The sequence below is a fragment of the Lonchura striata genome, chromosome 5 (genome assembly GCF_050655825.1).
Source record: "Lonchura striata isolate lonStrDom1 chromosome 5, ASM5065582v1, whole genome shotgun sequence".
NCBI lineage: Eukaryota > Metazoa > Chordata > Aves > Passeriformes > Estrildidae > Lonchura > Lonchura striata.
This window is the reverse complement of record NC_140707.1, coordinates 45,386,148-45,405,982: the sequence shown is the minus strand read 5'-3', so window position 1 is coordinate 45,405,982 and position 19,835 is coordinate 45,386,148. Positions and strand designations below refer to the sequence as shown.

Here is a 19,835-nt window from a genome sequence, read left to right as displayed (position 1 = left end):
TCAACTTCTATTCAGTTTTATATTAAATGTTTTTGCCTATCTCTCTGCACAGAAGTTTATTCTTTGCTTTCATAGATAGCTTTTACCATGTGTACTAATTCAAACTTAACCATCCAGTGAAGATTATTCTGGTATACTGAATTGCAGGGGTCTCTTATTCTGGTCGTCAGATCGACTGGTCTGCTCTTTTTAGCACCTTCTGTATCCTGGCCCTGTGCCTATGCAATGTCCTTGACCTGCCTTTCAGATTGTGTACGTATTTTTACGGACAGCTCCTTGCTTATTAAGACGCTCTAAATAATTCTGGAAAATCCTCAAACATTAAATATTCTTTTAATTTCACTGTTCATTAGTTTGTTCCTATTCAAAAATTAAAATTATTTTGGCTCCAACCAGGTGTGCTTTACTAGCAACAGCTTCTTAACTTTTTCTTTTCAGATAATTCAATGCTTTCTAGTGTGTCAAATGTCTTTTCTAGGTGGCCAGATTGTGGGTGGTCTGAGTACTGCCAGTGCTATATAAAAATGGCAAAGCCCTGCATCAGATAAGCCCAAGCCTTTAACTATCTCATAAGATCTGGTCATTTGCACCCCAGAAGAGAAGCTCGTGGATGACAAGTTCAGTCCTGCAAAGTCCCCTAGATCCCTTTATTCATTGCAATAAAATACTCAGCTGCTTACCATTGCTGGTGGCTTTTTGTGAATTCTTCGTTCAGAAGATTTTTTGAGCTTCCTAACAAGCATTCATTGCAAGTTTGAATGGATTTGACTTGGAAATGTTGACACAGTTTGGTTATGATCATTGCATTCCACTGTTGATTAATTGTACTTGGAGTCTCTTTATGAAAACAGATTGTTTTTAGATTTTAAATGTGTTGTTAATGAAGTAGTACAGTTGCAGATACTAAAGATATTAACACTTGGCCAAATGTTGCTGTTTCAGTTCTGAGTTACATCACAGATTTCATGATGGTTGGCCCAGCTTTATGGCCAGGAAAATAGCAGTACTTTAGTCAGACCATTAGTTTACTACTTGTGTGTATCTTCACTTAAGCTGTTTGCTTCAAACCATTTGTCAAGGATTATCAGAATTTACAAAAGGAAGTCCTGCTCTGAGAATGAGCAAAGGGAGCTGTTGGAGGGGAATGTGGTGTACCCTTGTATAAGAAAGCAGCAACCTTCTCCCTCCTCACCTCATGCCCTACTCCCAAAAGTCATGACATGTTTCTTTTTAATAACTTTGATATTTTCAAACATTTAATATATGGCTTTTTTTAAAATATAAGTTTTCAGAAAGTTCTTAAAAGGGAAAAACATGTGATTTGTGTTCTAAGTTCTTAAATGAATGGTTTATGCTGTAACATCTTTTACGAAGAGAACTTTTCTTCCCATAGGGGTAAGGAGTATTTAAAATGTATTTAGGTTAATTGCAAATTAAAAAAAGAACAAAGTTTTAAATGGTCTAGTGTTCTGAATTAAAAAGAAAAAAGTTTTCCATATCAGTTTTTATTTGGTCATTCCTGTCCTAATTTTATTAGTGTTGCAGTCTTTCATAGAATCCTATGAGAATACTGGGATAGCCAAGACCTGAATTTCTAATTTGGAGAATTGTGTCAGACATATCCCTTCTGCTCTTAGTAAGGTTTTTTTTAGGTTTGTTTGTTGTTTGTTAAGCCTACTTTCCTTAGGCAAATGAGGTTTATGAGGCTGTGGTGTGCCCTTTCTGGTCTCTTTTGACCTGTTTGCTCATTTCAACCACCAGAAGGATTTTTTAAAGATATATTTAATATTTTTAAGATCTTCTGTGTTTTGTGAAAATTGGCAGCTCTTTGCCAGTAGAGGGAAAAAACCCTTAAACTGTTTCAGTGAAGCAAAGTCCTCAATGTTGAGTTTTACCATCACTTTCATGGGTCTTAAGCATCGCAAATGCAAGTAAGATTTCTTGAGCCATATTCAGCTTCAGCATCCAGTGGTATTATTTTTTATTAAATACTTCAATATATATCCTCACGTTTATTAAAGAATAATTTTTTTTTAGATTAAATTTTGTCTAGATCTTCAAGCAAACTAAAATCAGAGAAGAAAAATTAAGGTATTTCTTTTTGGTTGTAAATATCTTGTTGCTGCAAGATATAAATAAAAATCACTTTAACATCTATGGCATTTACTAATTTTAAATAGCATATCATTTATAGCCAAATTTCTGCTTTGAGTATGTTATCACAGTAATTATTTCACTCAGGAACCATTATTAGCCATAGGGTTCTTCATGGTTGTTCTGTATTTAGGTAATCTCTGTCCAGCTAACCCAGAAGTGCTAAATATAGTTCTGCCTTTTGCAAAAGCTTTTCACTGCTGAATCATTAAGAATCTTGATTAAGTATAGAAGATATTTCAGACACCATCTAATAAGTAATTTTGTATAGGCCTGTAGTATTTTTAAGGCAGGTTCTACGAGCGGCTGTTTTTAGTCTCTGTGCTTGATGATTACTTTTCGTAATAAGTATTGCTTATAAAAATATAATAAACACCCATATTTTGTTTTCTATAAACAAACTTGTTTGGATTTAAGATTAAATACTAAAGAAAATAGCAATAACATGCTGTATTAATTTAGTGATTTTTCTGGTCCTTAAATATAATTTGATGTGCATGTCTAGCATGTAGCTATTGTATACATCATAGAGTATAATCTGCAAAAAAACCAAGAAAAATTTTAAAAAACCCTGTTTTCTCCTGGTTTATATTGGCTGAAATATGCTCTCCTTTTTAGCCCTTTTTTTTATATGGAATGCATTTCTATTAGAATTTCATATTTTTAGTTTTTCTGCATTTTAACCTCTGGAGATTCTAAATAGATTCTAATCTATTTATAATATTGCATGTAACCTATATTTTTAAGCATTATTTTCTCTTAATTATGTCAGAATAGAGATACTGGTTTGAAGAAAATGCTTATGGAAAAAGTCAACGATGAAGGTATTTGTTAGGGGAAGATTTACCTATTGTGATGTTGAAAAAAAAAAAAGTATTTCTTATAAAAAGGACAGTTCCATTTCTCAGTGATCGTGTGCTTCCCTGCTACAGCTGCAGATATTTTGAATTTGATCTTTCTTCTTCCACCATCTGATTTCTTTCTGCAGAGTCGTGCAGTGAAATCATAATCCTGTGTTTCACATCCATCTGTTACCATAGAAATGATTGTAATAACCTAAATTTAGCATGATGTCTTTCCTGCCGGATCAAGCAGGAGGATTGAATGGGTTATATGTGAACGAATCTCTGTGAAAATCAGAATATATTAGCAAAATATAAATGCTTTGATAAATTTATATGACAAGAAATACATTTCAAGTAAAACTGCTTGTAGGTTATTTAAGTCATCATAAATTAAATCTGCCACATACCAGGCAAACTTAATGTAGGTAATTCTTTTTTATCCTGTCAGGAGCTAGTACAGCACACAACATTCACTGGAAGATACATATGTAAATGTGATGAAAAATTTTATTTTTTTGAGACTATTACCAGAATATGTACTGTAGTCTGGATATATTAACAACCAAAGGACAGAGCTCAGAATTTACTGTGAAAGTTAAAATTTCTTTTCATGTTTAAAAAATTCAAACCAAACTTCCTAAAAGTTATTTTCTAGAACTAGAGTAAAAATAAATTTTCACTTCTTATAAGAAGCACAATTTCTCATTGTTTGTTGAAAGCAGTGAGTTCTTTATTGCATAACTTGAGTCCTGACTTACCATATTTCTGTTTTTTTGGATAGATACCTGTGCACAGAATTCTACCAATGTTACATATGTTTCTGTCTTAAAGAAAGATAAAAAGACAACATATTATAAGTGTCTAGAAAAGCTGCATAAACAGAACTTTGAAATTAGGAAATGTCAACACTGCCTTCATACAATCATAATGAAAAATGCATTGAATGGATGAACATGTACTGCTATAAACACAGGATTCCAACATCTTCATATAAAGAATGATCATCTGATGATCACCTAATCAATATATACTGTTTCATTGCTAGGAAGCAAGCAGCTGCATGAATTACTGTCTTCGTGTTACTGCATGTCTTTTTTGTGCTTGAAAACAGGATTGTTAATCTCCTCTTGGTCCTCATGGAGTATCTGAGCTACAAACACAACTTGAATCATTTGGTAGGGTTGAAGCATTAATATTATCATTTAATAGACAGAAAAATTAGGCACAGAGGGATTCACATCAAAAGTATCTGTAAATTTTCAGTGTGATGTTTGTGTTATTTGCAAAATCATTTTTTAAGTATTTTGCATTTAGTCTCATGTAACACAAAATATATTCAAACCATAGCTTTCATTAACAATTTTAAATGATGAGTGTTAAACACTTATGTAAAATAGATCTTAAGAAGTCAAATCAGACACTCAAGGAACACAGTCTTCCCTTTTTTTTTTCCCCAACTTCTACCTCCCCACCCTTGAACATACTTTCATTGTTGCTTTCCCTCTTGCCTGCCCTGTTTCAGTAGGAAGAATAAAATAAATGGTTATTTTCAGAGAAACATTTTGCAATTTACTTTCTTAGGCGGTGGTGAATGATTTCAACTTTGTAACAAATCGTGCAAGATGTTCTGTCTGAAAGTACTTTGCTGGTAAGCTTACTTCTGAGGAGTAGTGGATCAGAAACTAGCATATAGGGCTAAAGAAATCTGGTTTGTTTATCTTTTTTTTTTTCTTTTTTTTTTTTTTTTTTTTGCATGAACTAAGGAATCATGTCTTTGATTTTTAGATTATTTTAAAAACTTGTCATTCAGTGATCCATATTCCTGAAAAAAAAATATATATCCTAAAGACTATTCCTATTAGTGCTGATGGTGATGGTAATAACTTTAAGAGCCCTGCTCTAACATTCTCTAAGCTCCTGGCTAACCATCTTAATTGATTTAAGTACCTGAGATCAAAACTCTTGTGTCTGTAGAAATGTTTAAAGGTTTTTTTTTTTTTTTTTTTTTTTTTTGTGGCTACTGTGTCATAAGTCTGACAATGTTTTTAAGTAGAACAAAAAACCATCAGGGTCTTTATGCCTTATTGATAACTGCTTCTGCAGACAGAATATTGAAATTTTCTTCATAGTTGTTTTTTGGTGGTTTTTTTTTTGTTGTTTAATGACTGATATATATGTTGGGGAAAACAGTAGTAGCTTTTTTTCTTTATTATGTTGACACTTGTCCTGGATATTATAGTGTTCAATTCAATTCAGTTGTGTAAGACCATTATGTTGTCTTTTTGTACTTTAGGACTACAGCTCTTGTCTGTTTCAACCAAAAGTGGTAAGGCTTGATAAAATAAGTTTTCTTTAGAACTTGACATCTTTTCACTTCCTTATCAGAAACACTCATTGGAGTAAATATCATGTAACTATTAAAATTTCTTTTGGATTCCTTTACATTTTAATTTGTTTATAATTTGTATGACTATTCTTTATGGGCTAAGCAAGAGTTCAGTGTAAATAATTAAGTGAAAGTGTAAAGCTATGGAAATTTGTATCATACTGCCCCTGATTAAATGTGTTAGACAGTCTTATTATTTTTAAATTGGGTGATAATGCAATGTATTCACAAAGTATAATGTAGACATATAGAACAAAGGAAATATTGTATGGTTCATGAACTTGTATGAATGAGCATTGGAGTTGGAATAACAATTGAACAGACAATTTATCTTGACTTTCATTTAAAGAATTACTACAATAAAGATACATTTTTTATTTTGTCACAATGGTTTTTTAAAAAATCCATTAAAGAAAGATAAATATCTTTAATGTAAAAAATGCTTTTTTTTTTTCTGTAATAAAATAGAAAAGATGTTATACTTGCTTTTGAATATTCTTTTTCATGTGAGTGCATGTGAATGAAAATGTATCAAACTAGGGTTTTAATGTGTGAATGTCATGTAATGGTGCTAATGTAATTAGAATGGATATTTGATTAAAATGTAGAGATATTTAAGTGAGTATCAACACAGTGTTACATATTAGTATCAACAATAATTGCTTTCCATCAATGGCTACAGCCATACTAAAGCACATTTTTCTAAATTTTATGAAGTTTGAAGTTTCTAGTCCAATATAATTTAGTTTTCAGCTGAAGTTACTGAATGATGTTCAATAAGAAATCAGTTGTAGAAGTGGGCATGTAAAAGCACTAAGTGTGTGGGGTTGGGTTTCTGGGTTTTTTCCCCTTGTCTGCTAGACTTACATGAGGGTTATTTCCTTTGAATATACTTGCATTTGAATATATTTCACTTTTCAGGTAAGCTGTTATTTCTCTTCCTCTCACTTGAAAACCAGCTTTTTAAGTAACATTTTAAACACTCCTCATACTCTGTCATTGCATCACACAGGTAAGTTGCTTACCCCTTGAATAATTGAGATGGTGTCTTCTAAGTATAGAATCCAGGTATGGATTTGTTGCCACGCTGTGGTAGACATGTTCTGTCTCTTCTTATGGAGTTCAAGAAAGCTGCATAGTTAGTCAACTTAATTACTGGACTGTAACTGTTTCGGGAGATTATATTCATACTGAACAATGAGGACTCATAAAGACATTTGTATTTTTATGGAGTATTATGTTTCAGGTTTGTACTCCACTGTAGTGTAAATCCAGGTAAAAGTAAAATAGAAATTGTTTGTGAACAAATGTAATCTATTGTGGAACTTTTATGTTGCTACTGACATATATTGGTAAGATTAAGTGCAGCTATCAGATTAAGAGGTTGCGTAGATGCTGATGAATGTCTGAGAACATAATAATTCTTCAGCTTCACTGTTGTAGTGTATTAGCTAGACACTTGCATCAGAAGGGTCAAATGGTATTCATCAACTACTAGAAAGTATTCTCAGCTCTAAATGACCAAGATTTAAGCAGATTGATGTGCACTAACCTGCTTTTAGAACTTTATATTATAGTGCAGAGTGTTTGTATGCGTGACATAGCTATGTGTAAAATGTACAACTCGGAAAACATTCTGGGTTTTTGGTTACTTGATTAGATGCATTGGAAAACCTGATTGGATTGGTCATAGTCCCATTTGGCCTTTGAGGGAATTTGTTTATGGAGGGTGGAAAATGGACTAATTAGAGTGAGCATCTGGCCCAACCCTTAAATGAAACTGAGATACACCGAGATAGTTGGTTGGTTTAGGAGCTCAAGCACATCACTGAGTGTCTCAAGTTTCTCTGGATATGATGCTTCCATTTGTAGAGTTTAAACAAAATAAATGGATTGAGGCTGAATAATCAGAGGACCTGACTACTGCTTCATGGGAATTTTAAGAGCTTTCTTGCTGTTTCTAGTACAGGTTATAGAGAAACACATAAGTTTTTAATTCAAGTAATTAGAATATAATTTGGGAGTCCTGGTTAATTGAGGAGGTGGTAAAGCAAGACTCAATCTCATAATTCTAAAACCCTAAAAATGAATTAAAAAATGAAAATATAATCTTGTAGGGTTTAGGTCTTGTCTATGAGGGGAGTCCAAATATATCTTACCTACATAAGGAAATCTAGATATTACTCTGAAAAGCTATGTGTTTTCAGAAATGGATAAGATGAACTGAAAATAATCTGTACTGGTCTTCAGTAGAAAATCAGGTGATCAGTTTGATTTAATTGTGGTGACAGATTTGTATCTGTGTTACATCTTCAGGGAAAAGTCATACAAAGGACAGTCATCAACAGAGGGGAAGTAAAAGGAAAATCGCTGTCTGCCTGAATAGGAGGTTCTCTTATCTAATGCTTTATTTTAAGCACAGATTGGTATTGTTGTTTGGTTTGGTGGTTTGTTTGTTTTTGTTTTTTTTCTTTCACATTTGGAGGTTCTAAAAGGGGATATTGAATAAGTCAAACTCTTACACAGAATTATTTTCTGAACGTAGTGGTATGTTCAGAGGTTTTACTCTCCCTGAATGTTATGACAAGCTCTGTATATCAACTCTGTGAGGATGTTTACATGTAACTTAATATACTACATAATATCCTAGCAACTGGAAATGCTGCCTGTATGTGTTAAAAGCAAGTGTAGCTAGTTACGCAGCTAGATTTATATCTGGCACAGCCTGTGTGCTAGATTTTAACTGTTAGCAGCATGTTTGATTTACTGGTTAAAATGTCAGTGATGCTAAATAATTTTATCTTGTTTTTTTTTTTTTTTTTTTTTTTTTTAGATTATACTTTTTAGAAAGAAGTAGAATGGGAAAACAGCTCATTTGTGGGTGGCCAATAGTGAGAATGTGAGAATGTTACTTCCAATTTTTTTACAAGTTCTTTTATGGTCCTATTTTAAAATTAGTTAGCAAACTTCTATATACCTGTTTATAAGTCTTGGCACAATCAAACTGTATATAAAATACTAAAAATATATTCAAGGTTATCAGCATTAACTTTTCTCATTTTTATTTGGCCTGTATGTATTTGTCTTTTCATGTTTAGAACTGTGGTAAATGTAATCACCTTTATGTAGTGCAATAAAACACTTCAGATAATTTCATAATTTTATATATCTTGGCCTCCCTCCTTCCATTTCCATTAATGCAAGAGGAGAGAAAGTTTGTATCTACTATACAGTAATTTGATATTGAAAATGTAAGGAATTGTCCTAAAAGTATTTGTATTTATAGTGGAAGTGTAGGAAATTTTTTTGGTTTTGGTTGGTTGGTGTTTTTTCATTTTGGGTTTTTAAAGGGTTTTTTTTTGTTGGGTTTTTTTTTTGTTTTGTTTTGTTTTGTCTGTTTTCTTTTTGATTTGGTTTTTTTTTTTTTTTCCCCAGAAAAATTTATGGTAGTCAATGACTGAATAATCTTCTAGCTTGATAATAAAACATTTTCATCATTTTCTGTCACAGACAAGCTATCCCTTTGGCAGCTTTTTCCCGCAGATTTCAGAATTTGTGTGTTGATGAGAATAAATTTTCTAGATTCAAAAATATAGGGGATGTCTTGAAGATGTAATGTTATTCTTTGATTATTAACCCTCAATACAACAATAATAAAACATGTTGTGACTAATGGTGCCATATAAAGATTTTATTGATAAGTCATTTTCCACCCTCAGTTGTTTTATGGCAGGCCAGTATAATACAAAGTCAAGAAATGTTTGTTGCATAGAAAACAGTTAAGTGTAGAAAGAAGCTCTTAATGTTCTTTAGGTATTTCTTGAGCATGAGAACTACCTGTTTCAAATTATGACCATCTTTTATGATTTGTCCTCAGTATTGCAAGGACTCCTTAATTTTAAATCTGATTTGTTAGAGCCCGATTTGGGCATCTGACTCCAACTCTATTGCAAGGTCATTTTCCTCTAATGTGACTTCTGTTAGGTTGTTTGCTTCCTAAAAATTGAAATTCTTTTCTACATAGTAATTAGAAAAAGGTTTGGTTGGCTTGTTGGTATTTTTTTTGGGGTCGACTTTTAAAGTATACAATTTATTTTGCTAATTGGGGACTTCAGCAGAATTAGTATAATCTGATACTTGTTTTGCAAGGTGCATTCAGAGCGCAAGTCTTAAAATCTATGCAGTCTCAAGATGAGATCCTTAAATTCTCAAGATGAGATCCTTAAGTTAAAGCAATTTACTTTCTGTTTAATCTGGGTTTTCTTTTTCTTTCACAACCTGAATCTTAGCAGAGATTTTAAAATAGAAGTTTAAGTTATTTTGCAGAATCTCAGGATGACAGCAGAAAGGTTGTCTTGTTTACCACTGCCTGCTACTGAGCCTAGAAGCAAGTAAACCCACATTATTAGATTATAGATGTAAATATTTGGTCACTACAAGTTTAAAATATGTGTTTGGTTTTTGCTTTTTGGGCTGTCATTTTGGTTTTAGTGAACTAAGTCAGCAAAGCAATTTCCCCAGTGAAATAAGTGGAGTATCGATTATTTCTAGTCCTACAACCAAAGATGTACTTCTGAATTCAGTATTATTTTTACAAGCAGCCTTTTCCCATTGCTTTTTCTTGTAGCTTGAGGTTGTATCTGATGTTGTTCCAGATGCTTCATGATCATGCATTTAGTTTAACTCTTTGGCAAAGGGAGGCTTGACAAGTGCTTTTTTTTTCATTGCTATTTTTGAAACTACATGAAAGTTACATATATTTAAAAGTCATGGAAAAGAATTGGGGTCTTGACAAAGTTTATCTGGTAGATATTAAGTGTTCTCTGTGGACACTGAAAACCTTCCTCAAGCTTCCTCTTTCCCACACATCTTTTCTTACTGTGCTGGTGTGCTCCCTATGAAATAAATAGTTTTGTGCCTGTTTAGTATGTAGTCAGTTTGTTTTGTCATATGAGACAGTAAAGTGTTATATATCCCTTTTACCTTTCTGCTCTGTACTTGTGGGTCTTGTACTTGTGTAGTGCAAACAATTTTTCAGGAAGTGAATAATTTGAAAACCCTGCAAAGTTGTTACAGGTATTCAGTGAGATATGAATTTTTATTTCATTGCTAAGTACCTGAAATGGAAATATATTTTAAAAAAGAACCTCAGACAATTCCAGAGTTGTTGTCATAATTGGATGCATTATTTACCCCACTCCTCCCCATCTGTCAGATTTGCAAAGAAGGTGTACTGTGTCTACCAAATAACAGATATGGATAGATATGGACATGATATATATATTTAATGTATGTAAATATTTTTTTCATATGAAGAAGGTCAAAAATGTATAGCTGAAAACATTTCAGTGTTGTGATAATCAGTAAGAAGTCTTTTGCCCTGTTTCTATGTAGTCTTTTCGTAATACTAAAATATTTCTATTCTTTTAGTCTAGTCTTCAGTACTGTGACTGACTGTACATTTGCAGTCATAGTATCTTTGGTTCTCAGATACAACAATTAAAAATATGTTGCAAGTAATGGTGCCATGTAAAGACTGTACTGATAAGATTTCATCACTGTTCTGCTTTCTAAAAAAACATCCATGGGAGATAAATACTCTTCTAAAAGTCTAGTAAAATTTCACTGTTTCAGTATGTCATGACTTTCTAGAGAAGTCTTTGAGTTTCTTGCCGTTCTTAACAGAACATGCTTGATGGATGAGTGATCAGACATTTGGTGGCAAACTAAATTTTTTACTTTTGCATATAAAAATATAAATACTGCTGCGTATCTTATACAATGTGATATATCATACAATGTGGTTTCCAAGCAAATGAAGATTTCTGTATAAAACCACAAGTTTGAGTAGCAGAGGAAAGAATATGAAAACAGAACATTTTCTGTAATATCTCGAATAAAACATTGTTTTGGTTGCTATAGGATGAAGCTATACCACATCATGAAGAATGCTTCTATTTCTTTGGCAAAGTCTTGGGAGAATTTTTCTTAAGTTTGTATTGCTATAGAAATGAATTGCACAACCTTTCTTTCTGAAATTCTTTATTTCTTGACCATTTTGAGATATCTTTTTCCTTTTCTTATACCAGATGAGAAGGTTTATGAGTGCTAATGTCACTTTTTTAATTTTAAAAAATTAAAACTTAGCACTGAAAAGGTAAAGATAATATTTTCACTGAACTGGTATTTAGAAATTGTAATTTTTAGTTTGTTTTACTTAGGTAACATTTTTAATGTTTACTTCATGAATTTGTTGTTTATCCTCTTCTATTTTAGTAAATTTAAATTATCTGTACTTCTAAGTGAGTATTCTGTAATATTTTCTTTACCTACTCCCCAGGCTAAATTGAAAAGGAAGTTCAAAATTTAAAAACATAGACATAAAATTTTTACTTCACAGGGTGATTGAGGTTGAAAGGGACCTTTGAAAGCCCACCCTGTTCCAGAGGAGCCACCTAGACCCAGCTGAACAGGACCTTGATACTTGGGTCCAAGAATGAGGAGCAACCTGGAGCTCTTTAACAGTTGTTGACAATAGTCTGGGAGGGTAATTCAGTCAGGTTGTAGCTTGTTATCTATCAGTTGTTTAAGGTAAAGGCTGTGGGCTGAGTACATTTGGAAATCTAATAATTAATCTCCGTGTTGTAAAGTTCTGTGTCTTTCATTTAAAACTCACTATTAGCTCAGTTGAAATGTTGGTTGCATTTCTTTTTCCTGAGAAGTTATTGCAGAAGAGCAATCTTAGAGTTTTGTACCTACTTTAGCACCGCTCAAGATATTAAACTGCCCTGATTATTTTATAGGGTAGACCAGTTATTCTTTTGACATGTTAGTTATTAGTGTAGTAAGGGGTGAAGATTTCATGCTGTTTGATGCCTGTAGAAGTTGAAAAATCAAACTCAATTGCTTTACATACCAAGTAGAATTAAAATAGATAATAATTTCATTCTTAAATCTTTTGTTTTTATGATTAGTAATTTATTATGTCATTTGAGGACTTAGGAATTTTGCTCTTTTTCCCTTCAAAGTTGAAAGACTTTCACAAATTTTAGAAACTCTTCCATGCAGTGTAACCTTTTTTCTACTAATGCACCAGGTTTTAGTTGATAAATAAAAATTTGCACAGTGTATTGTGAAGTAGTTTTGCAGTCTTTATATTTTTTTTACCTACCTGCTGGCATTACCTTGACAGGTATTGGAAAAGGAAGTGAAAAAATAATATGCCTGTTCTGAAACTCACTTGGTATATTGAAAAATTCCTGGCATTTTAGTATCTCTGTTGTTTGGCTTGGAAAAGGTTGGATTAGCAGATTTCTCATATATCTACCTGCTTTTCACTATTGGTCAGGGACAACAGAGAGCCTTTTTAATTTTTTAAATGTTTTAAATTTGTACTTGTACTTGATATAACATTATATATATGTTTTATTGAGCAGTGCAGTATTTCCTTTAACTTTTTTCCTGTACTTTTTTGCTTTTAGTAGGAGTTGTTAATACAGGAATTACTGTGTTATATAGCAAAATATGTATCTATTTTTATAAATTTTACAGATTCTAAATACTAGTTTCAGAAATCTGCCCAAGCTTAAGTAAATTCATTTTATGACACAACAGAATTTGGCCAGTTTTGAGTAGATGAAATATTGATCGACTTCCTGAGCAAACTGCTATTACATAACAAGTTTATTGAATCTTTTCACTTCTGCGTACAGAAGTACTTTTGTTGCTTTGATGACAGTAGCTGAGCAGGCACAGAATGATAAATATTCTGACTCTGCTGTTTAGAATTATTCACTTGTATTTTTATTTGATTTTATATTTGTATTGCAGAGCCTCCTTTCTAAGCCAAATTTTACTGATGAAATCTTTGACTGGTATAACACTGATAACTTCCAGCTAAGATTCCAGGTGTAAGACAGCACATCCAGCAGGACTTCTACTGGTGTCATCTCCAAATTCCACTGACAGTCTTCCATGGATGTTTTGAAGTCCTGGTTACTTAACATATAGAGATAATAGTAATGAGGTGCCAGTACTTTGCTTTTTTATTAAGCTTGCATTTGCCACCGTCAAAGAACTTACACTACTGACTGTATTGTGATGGGGGAGGTTTTATGAGCCTGTTGCAGGCTCCCAGCCTTAGTTCCAGTTAGGTGTTGCTAGTATATATGTGAGATCAACAATTGAAATGTAATTTCATTAGATAAAAATGGAATAAAATAGGTCTAAAGTTTTTAAATTTTAAATTTAATTTATTTTTTTCTTAATACTTCTGGATAAGTGACAATGCCCAATGTCATCATGGAAAACACCTTTTACCTATAATTAATATGTATTTAGGGAACAAAACATAAAAACTGAAAGGTCATGACTACCAACAAATTTGTCTTACTCCATATTTTAAAGCACCAAAATGGTCATCAGCAAAATCTTTTTCATAAGTAGTGCTAAAGTGCTAAGGACCCAGTGATGCAGTGGACACTGGTATTTTATATTTTTCAGGAGCACAGTGGAGCTGAGGTGATCCTGCCAACTTTTTCTATGTTTTCTGGGACCATGAAAGAACTGAAAACCCTCCCTTTCACACTGCCATATTTTTAGTTCTTTTCTGTAAACTATTCATCAAATCCCAAGATTAGAGAATAATTTGTAAGACACTATTGAGAATTTAGACTCCATAGCACTTCAGGCACTGAGAGTTTTGATTTGCTATTATACTTGCATCAGTAGCACATAGATTTAATATTTGAATATGAGCAGGGAAGTGTAAAGACTCAAGATTAAAAAATCAGTTATTTAATATATTTCCCTTTCAAAAAAACTGTTCACATACCAAAATTAGAGTATTTTTTGTAAAAACAATGGTCTGAATTTGTAAACAAATAATTGTTATTTTATGCATTTGATATTAATTTTACTTAAATGCTTATCATAGATAAAGTGTCATTTAAAATACCTTATATAACGTTAACATATGTTGTAGCTTATATTGTTTGTGAGGTTCATGCAATTGAATCTCACTTTTTATCTGATATTTTTGGTTTTATTAAGATAACTTATTTTGCACAACTGCATTTATAACCCATCTTTGTTGGACTAATGAAAACCTTGCATGTGCTTTCAGTATGAGCAAGATTGTTGCATTTGTGCACAGCATTATTATCTTGCACTGAGTATGGACTGCAGCGTTAATAAAGCAATGACAGCTTTAATATTGATGGTTTTGTATGTACTAAATATGTCTATTTTAACCAAAAACATAATGCAATGTGGATTTTACCAGGCAATTATGGTCATTTTGTTGCTAAGATGATAAAAAAAAAATACTTATTAAAAAAAGCTTTACATAATTTGTTGGGATTTTTTTTTCAGCTAATGTGACTTGTATGTGGGAATAAATACAACTAAGAACACTGGCTCCTCTTCCCATACTGTCCCCACACCCCATGCTCAGAATCTTCACCTAGTGAAAGGAGATGGTGGATTGACACCCTGATTTTATGGAGCAATATGGGATAGAGGATATTCATGGTATTTTGTTGATGACTTAAAGAAATATGTTGCAAGTCAGAAGATATGCATAGTATATGAAAAGTCACTTGAATGATACCTTGGACCTATTTTTTTGTCTTTGTTTCTAAGTTTGATCTTGCCCCATGTGCAGTGTCATTAGATTAATCTATTTAGGTGCCATGTTAATTAAATATTTCCTGTATAAGCAGCATGGAAAAATGCTTATATGAAATCAATGAGAAAAGATCATCATGCATTTACTGGGATTTTTAGTTTGATTTCACAGAGGACTATAATGTATATTTGTGTAGCTTCAAACAGTAACATGCTGTGTTTATAATTTTGCACTTTCAATAATTATTAACAATATACCTTTTCCTTTACACTTATCCAACTCTTTCCAGTAAGCAGCCTTTCATAGTATCCATTTTAGAGATAGATGCACATGCCCTGTCTTGCATTCTCTTTCATACATACAAGGATGCACACAGTTTGAATATAGTTAGATTTATTATATTGATATGTCCATATCTTTAATCTGATACATAAATCTTTGCCGTTGTAGTGGTTCATTTTATGAACTCATGTTAATGTTTCTTCCTCAAATAGTTAATAAATTTTTAACATTACAAACATTAGCATACAAACACATTTAGGAATGACAGACTCCAATATAAAGGTAAAATCTTCGTTTTACCTATTTTCCCATTTTAAATGATACATATACATAGGAGGATCATGAATCTTTAAATTATCAGATGACATTTTCTTACACATTTGCTTTATGTTTTTGGTTAAAATATGCATATTTAGTATGTACAGAAGCACAGATTAGTGCTTTTGTTCATCTGTAATTTTCATGCCCAATAGATGGCTTGTAATACTCTGTAGATAATATACCTGTAAAAGAAGTCTTCAGTAATTACAAAATCTAGGATGTTATTGGTTCATGCTTTCAAGGTAATTGATAGTTTTACTTGGCAATGAGGACACTATTGCATCAGTTTCCATTCTGAAAATTAATTTACAAAACCAAGATAATGCAGGACAAGTCATAACACTAAAAGTAAATTTTTAGTTAAATCATGTATCAAAACTATAGTCTGAACAGTATTCTGCAGAATAAATTGAATCCAATCAGTTTAGCAATTAAATGGTCTAAAGCTCTCTTACTGTCTGCATAGTATCAGATGACTTCAAAAATTAGGTTAAAAAATTTTAATCCTCTGGGGAAGGTGCTGTATGCTTATTTATAAATTGAATGGACTATAGGTGCAAAGCTATTTGAAGAAACTTGCTATTGAATCCCGCTGGAGATTTTCAGAAACTATTACACAGCTTAAAACAGGAAAATAAGTTGTTTCCTTTAGAGGCAGAGAACTAAATACAAAAGTTGTTCTAGCAATATTTATATTGTATTATTACCCTGTTGTTCATTAGATGCTGCTGTTTTGTTAGATGGCTGAAGGAAAATGTAGAAAATCAAAGCATAAAGGCAGTGATGAAATCTCCCTGTAGCCAAGGTCGCTCTGACAGTAGAACTACTATTTCATAGATCGGGACAGGTATAGAAGGCCTGTGCAAGATAATTTTTAGTACCTCTGCAGGAAGAGGAAGATACAGTATTGATGATTTTGTAGAATAGCCCTCTTTTCCATTCCCTTCCCACACACTGCCCCTTGTCTGTCTGTCCTTCTGAAGCAATCTGTATTTTCTGTGCAGATTCTGGAGTGGTGACAGAGGTTGTAACAGGTCCTGCCTTCCTTTGGCTGACTCATTGTGCTTTTGTCTATTAAATGTTTGCCTCGGCCAGTGATAATTTCTGAGAATTAATTTTGATTTGATAGCAATATGTTAATGGTCTCCTTTTGGAAGCTCTGTGATTAGCTAGCACAGTAAATCCATGTTAAAATGTATTTTAATACTAAAGGTCTTAATAATGAATGCATTATTTTTCATTTTTAGAAAAGTACTTGATAAATTGGATGTTGCACTTTTATCTAGGTATATTACTTCATTTTACCTTTCCACTTTTGGCCTTTCAGGGAAAATACTTGATTTAGATGTTTAAATCATCACATATTTTGAGCTAAATTACTTCACTGTCTGGCTCTGATATTTTCAGTAGTGAAGATGTGAGTTGGAACAAGCTTGTTTTAATCACAGTAATATAACGTGGAAGGGGTAGTCTGATGAATGGATAGGATATCTGTCTCTTAATTTAAAAATTTTATCTATGTCTCTCTGGGATAAACCATTAAACTTATGCTTGATCCATTCCCTGTAAATTCTCTTGTACTATCTAGATTACTTTTACTTTTTTAGCCAGTAGTTGTTACTGTTGTCTTGAGTCTTGCTGCAGTAATTTAATCCTGTACAAAAAGAAGATGGAAATTATCACTTGAGGCTATCATAAAATAACCTAAATAGCCTTCTGCTTTAGGACTAACTAGAGAAGGAATATAGGATTATTTGTTTTACAGTTAACTATCTCAGGTTTTTAAAAACCAAAATATTGTGACATTTGCTTTTTGTTTGTTACTATCGTAACTGGATTAAGGATTTACAGCTCTTCTCTGTTGAGTTACTGTGGGCCTTTTGCTGAACTCCTGGAAGGAAGAAACCCCAAACAAGCAAACAAAACTAAGCTTTCCAGCGCTTCCTTAATCCAAATATGTCAAGTCAAGTCTGGTTTATTTTAGTTTTGAGTCTGTGATGTGTAGTTAGGAAGAGTGAATTATGTGTGTGAATTTTTTTCAGACTTTATTCTGTCTGCCATACTTGGTCAAAGTTTGGCTTGACACCTGTGGGGAGAAAGGTGCTACTAGAGAGATATGTGGCTTAAAACCAAATCCAAAAGGGTTGGATACCAGGCCAATGACCTTCAGTTTGTCTCTTTATATGGTGTAAAGTCAGGGTCGAGAGCTGTGTCATCAGGATACATGCTGTAGCTACTTGCATTTGTTAAAAGATAGGCTTCTGCATTTCCTAGTGAAAAGAATCTATTGCTACCAAGATTTAGTAAATTGGAGTAACAAGTACGATGGGTTTACGTGTGTGAAATGCTGCATGTTAGTGTGTGGTGTAACTTTAGAAGTGCAAGCAAGAGCCTTGAGAATATTTGTTTTTAAGTCTTCTCACATGCAAATGTTCTTGTCCTTTAGGGTGTCTATGCATGCGTCACTTGCACAAAGTTTACATTTCATTTGTTAAAACTGGTGACTTATTGTATAGAACAGGGGATGTCTTTTCTCCAATGAAGCTTCTTTATCTCAAGAGAATGAAATTCTTCTATTTTCTAGTTTTGGAAGAATGACTGTTTATATTTCACAGTGTGAAATGCTGGGTGTGTGGTGCACTGGATAGCCACATAGTAACAATTATTAGACAACTTTTCAGAGTACAATTAACTTTTGCGTGTCTTTAGAATAGTCTCAATAGGAAATATTTCCAAGGTGGTTTCATATGAATATTTTTTTTCCTATTGAACTATCAGTAGGTGTGATAAAAGCTCATCTGCAGTATGTGTTCCTGTTTCAAAGTGTTTATATGTTGCTTATTTTACATATCACAGGAAGAGAAGGTTTGGCGTGATTTCAAGCTGTGTAAAAATAAAAGTTATGTTAAACAAAAGGCCACTTTCAGTGACTCCTCTCTAGCACTTGAAAAAGGTTGTTTTGAAGCCCTTCTGTGGGGACTTTTATAGCCACTTTTATACATTGGGTGTATGTCAATTAATACAATATATGTGTCTTCAAAATCCTGTGTAATTAAAATTTAGTTTTGTTCTTTCCTTAAAAATTAATTCAGTGTTGCAAAAAACAAAATCTATTTTACGGGTATATTTTTTTTCTGAGATATAAATTTTTATTCAAAATCAGAAAAAATTTGCTGCTTACAGATAAAAAGGCTCATTCAAAATGCTTTGTTTTTATTTCCTGAATTAAATAATATTGACAAGGTTGTCCTTCAGAGGGTTGTAATATGGTATTTAATGATTGACTCTATTTTCTTTAATAACCTCTGTAAAAAGATAATTATCTTATATTGGCTGATACGCTTAGCAGCCCAGCTCTGATTCATTCCTTGCATTTGCTCACACTTTGTAGCCTAGAGATGTAAAGAACTCCATGATTTTCTTGACAAATATTGTTAATGGTTAAAGCATTAAATCAAATTTTCCCATTCTACTTTGACAATGCCCTTGAATCTAGACAGGGATGACATTTTCTGGGTTGTGTGACCATTCAGTCTCAAATAACCAATTGGTGGTTTGGTACTTGAGCTTTGCCATGACTGTCCAAATCAATAACAAGTGATTGGATGTTGTACATGGGTACCAAATTGTTATAATTGGAAAGTTATTTAAATGCCACATAAACCAATTAAGATATAAGTAGTTTTCAGTTGCAAGAAAGAATTTTAGATAACATTTAATAATATGTGATAATTAAATCTTCACAGCGTTTGAAGTATGAACTACTTCAGCTTGAACTCCAACATGATCAGTTTTATCTACTAATGATACTCTGATGATCCAAATTTACAATGTAATAGAATATTGTACTTAGTTTTAGTGAACAAAATTTGGCTTGTGACTACTTAAAATAATAGAGGATCAAGAACTCTCAAAGCCTTCAGCTTTATTGTGATGCATGTGCAATATAGTTATAAAATAAAGGAAAGAAACCAAAATCAAAGGTAACCTGTGGTAGGTAAAATAAAGCTGCTAGAAGTTGGAACCACCACAGTTTAAATTTTGATAAAAGAGCAGCATACTGTTTATTTGAGATTAGCTTTTAGTTCTAGTATCATCATGTGGATTGCAGTAAGTTACCATCTTTGACGACTTCTTTTGCGATGGGTTCAGTTTGAAATGTTTTGGAATTTTTTTTAATATGAATTTTGCTTTTTGCCAGATTTTGAAAAAAAAAAAA

At 32.5% G+C, this 19,835-nt stretch overlaps 1 protein-coding gene and 1 long non-coding RNA gene across 4 annotated transcripts in view; both read left to right on the top strand.

Moving 5' to 3' along the window:
• LOC146767350 (uncharacterized) overlaps positions 1-12,908 on the top strand; it is a 39,695-nt gene extending 26,787 nt beyond the window's left edge. Inside the window, exon 3 of the long non-coding RNA XR_014955622.1 lies at positions 4,581-12,908. This is a non-coding gene — a long non-coding RNA (uncharacterized LOC146767350). The remainder of the gene's footprint in view (positions 1-4,580) is intronic.
• Positions 1-19,835, top strand: part of NOVA1 (NOVA alternative splicing regulator 1) — a 142,246-nt gene that overhangs the window by 29,008 nt on the left and 93,403 nt on the right. The window lies entirely within an intron of this gene.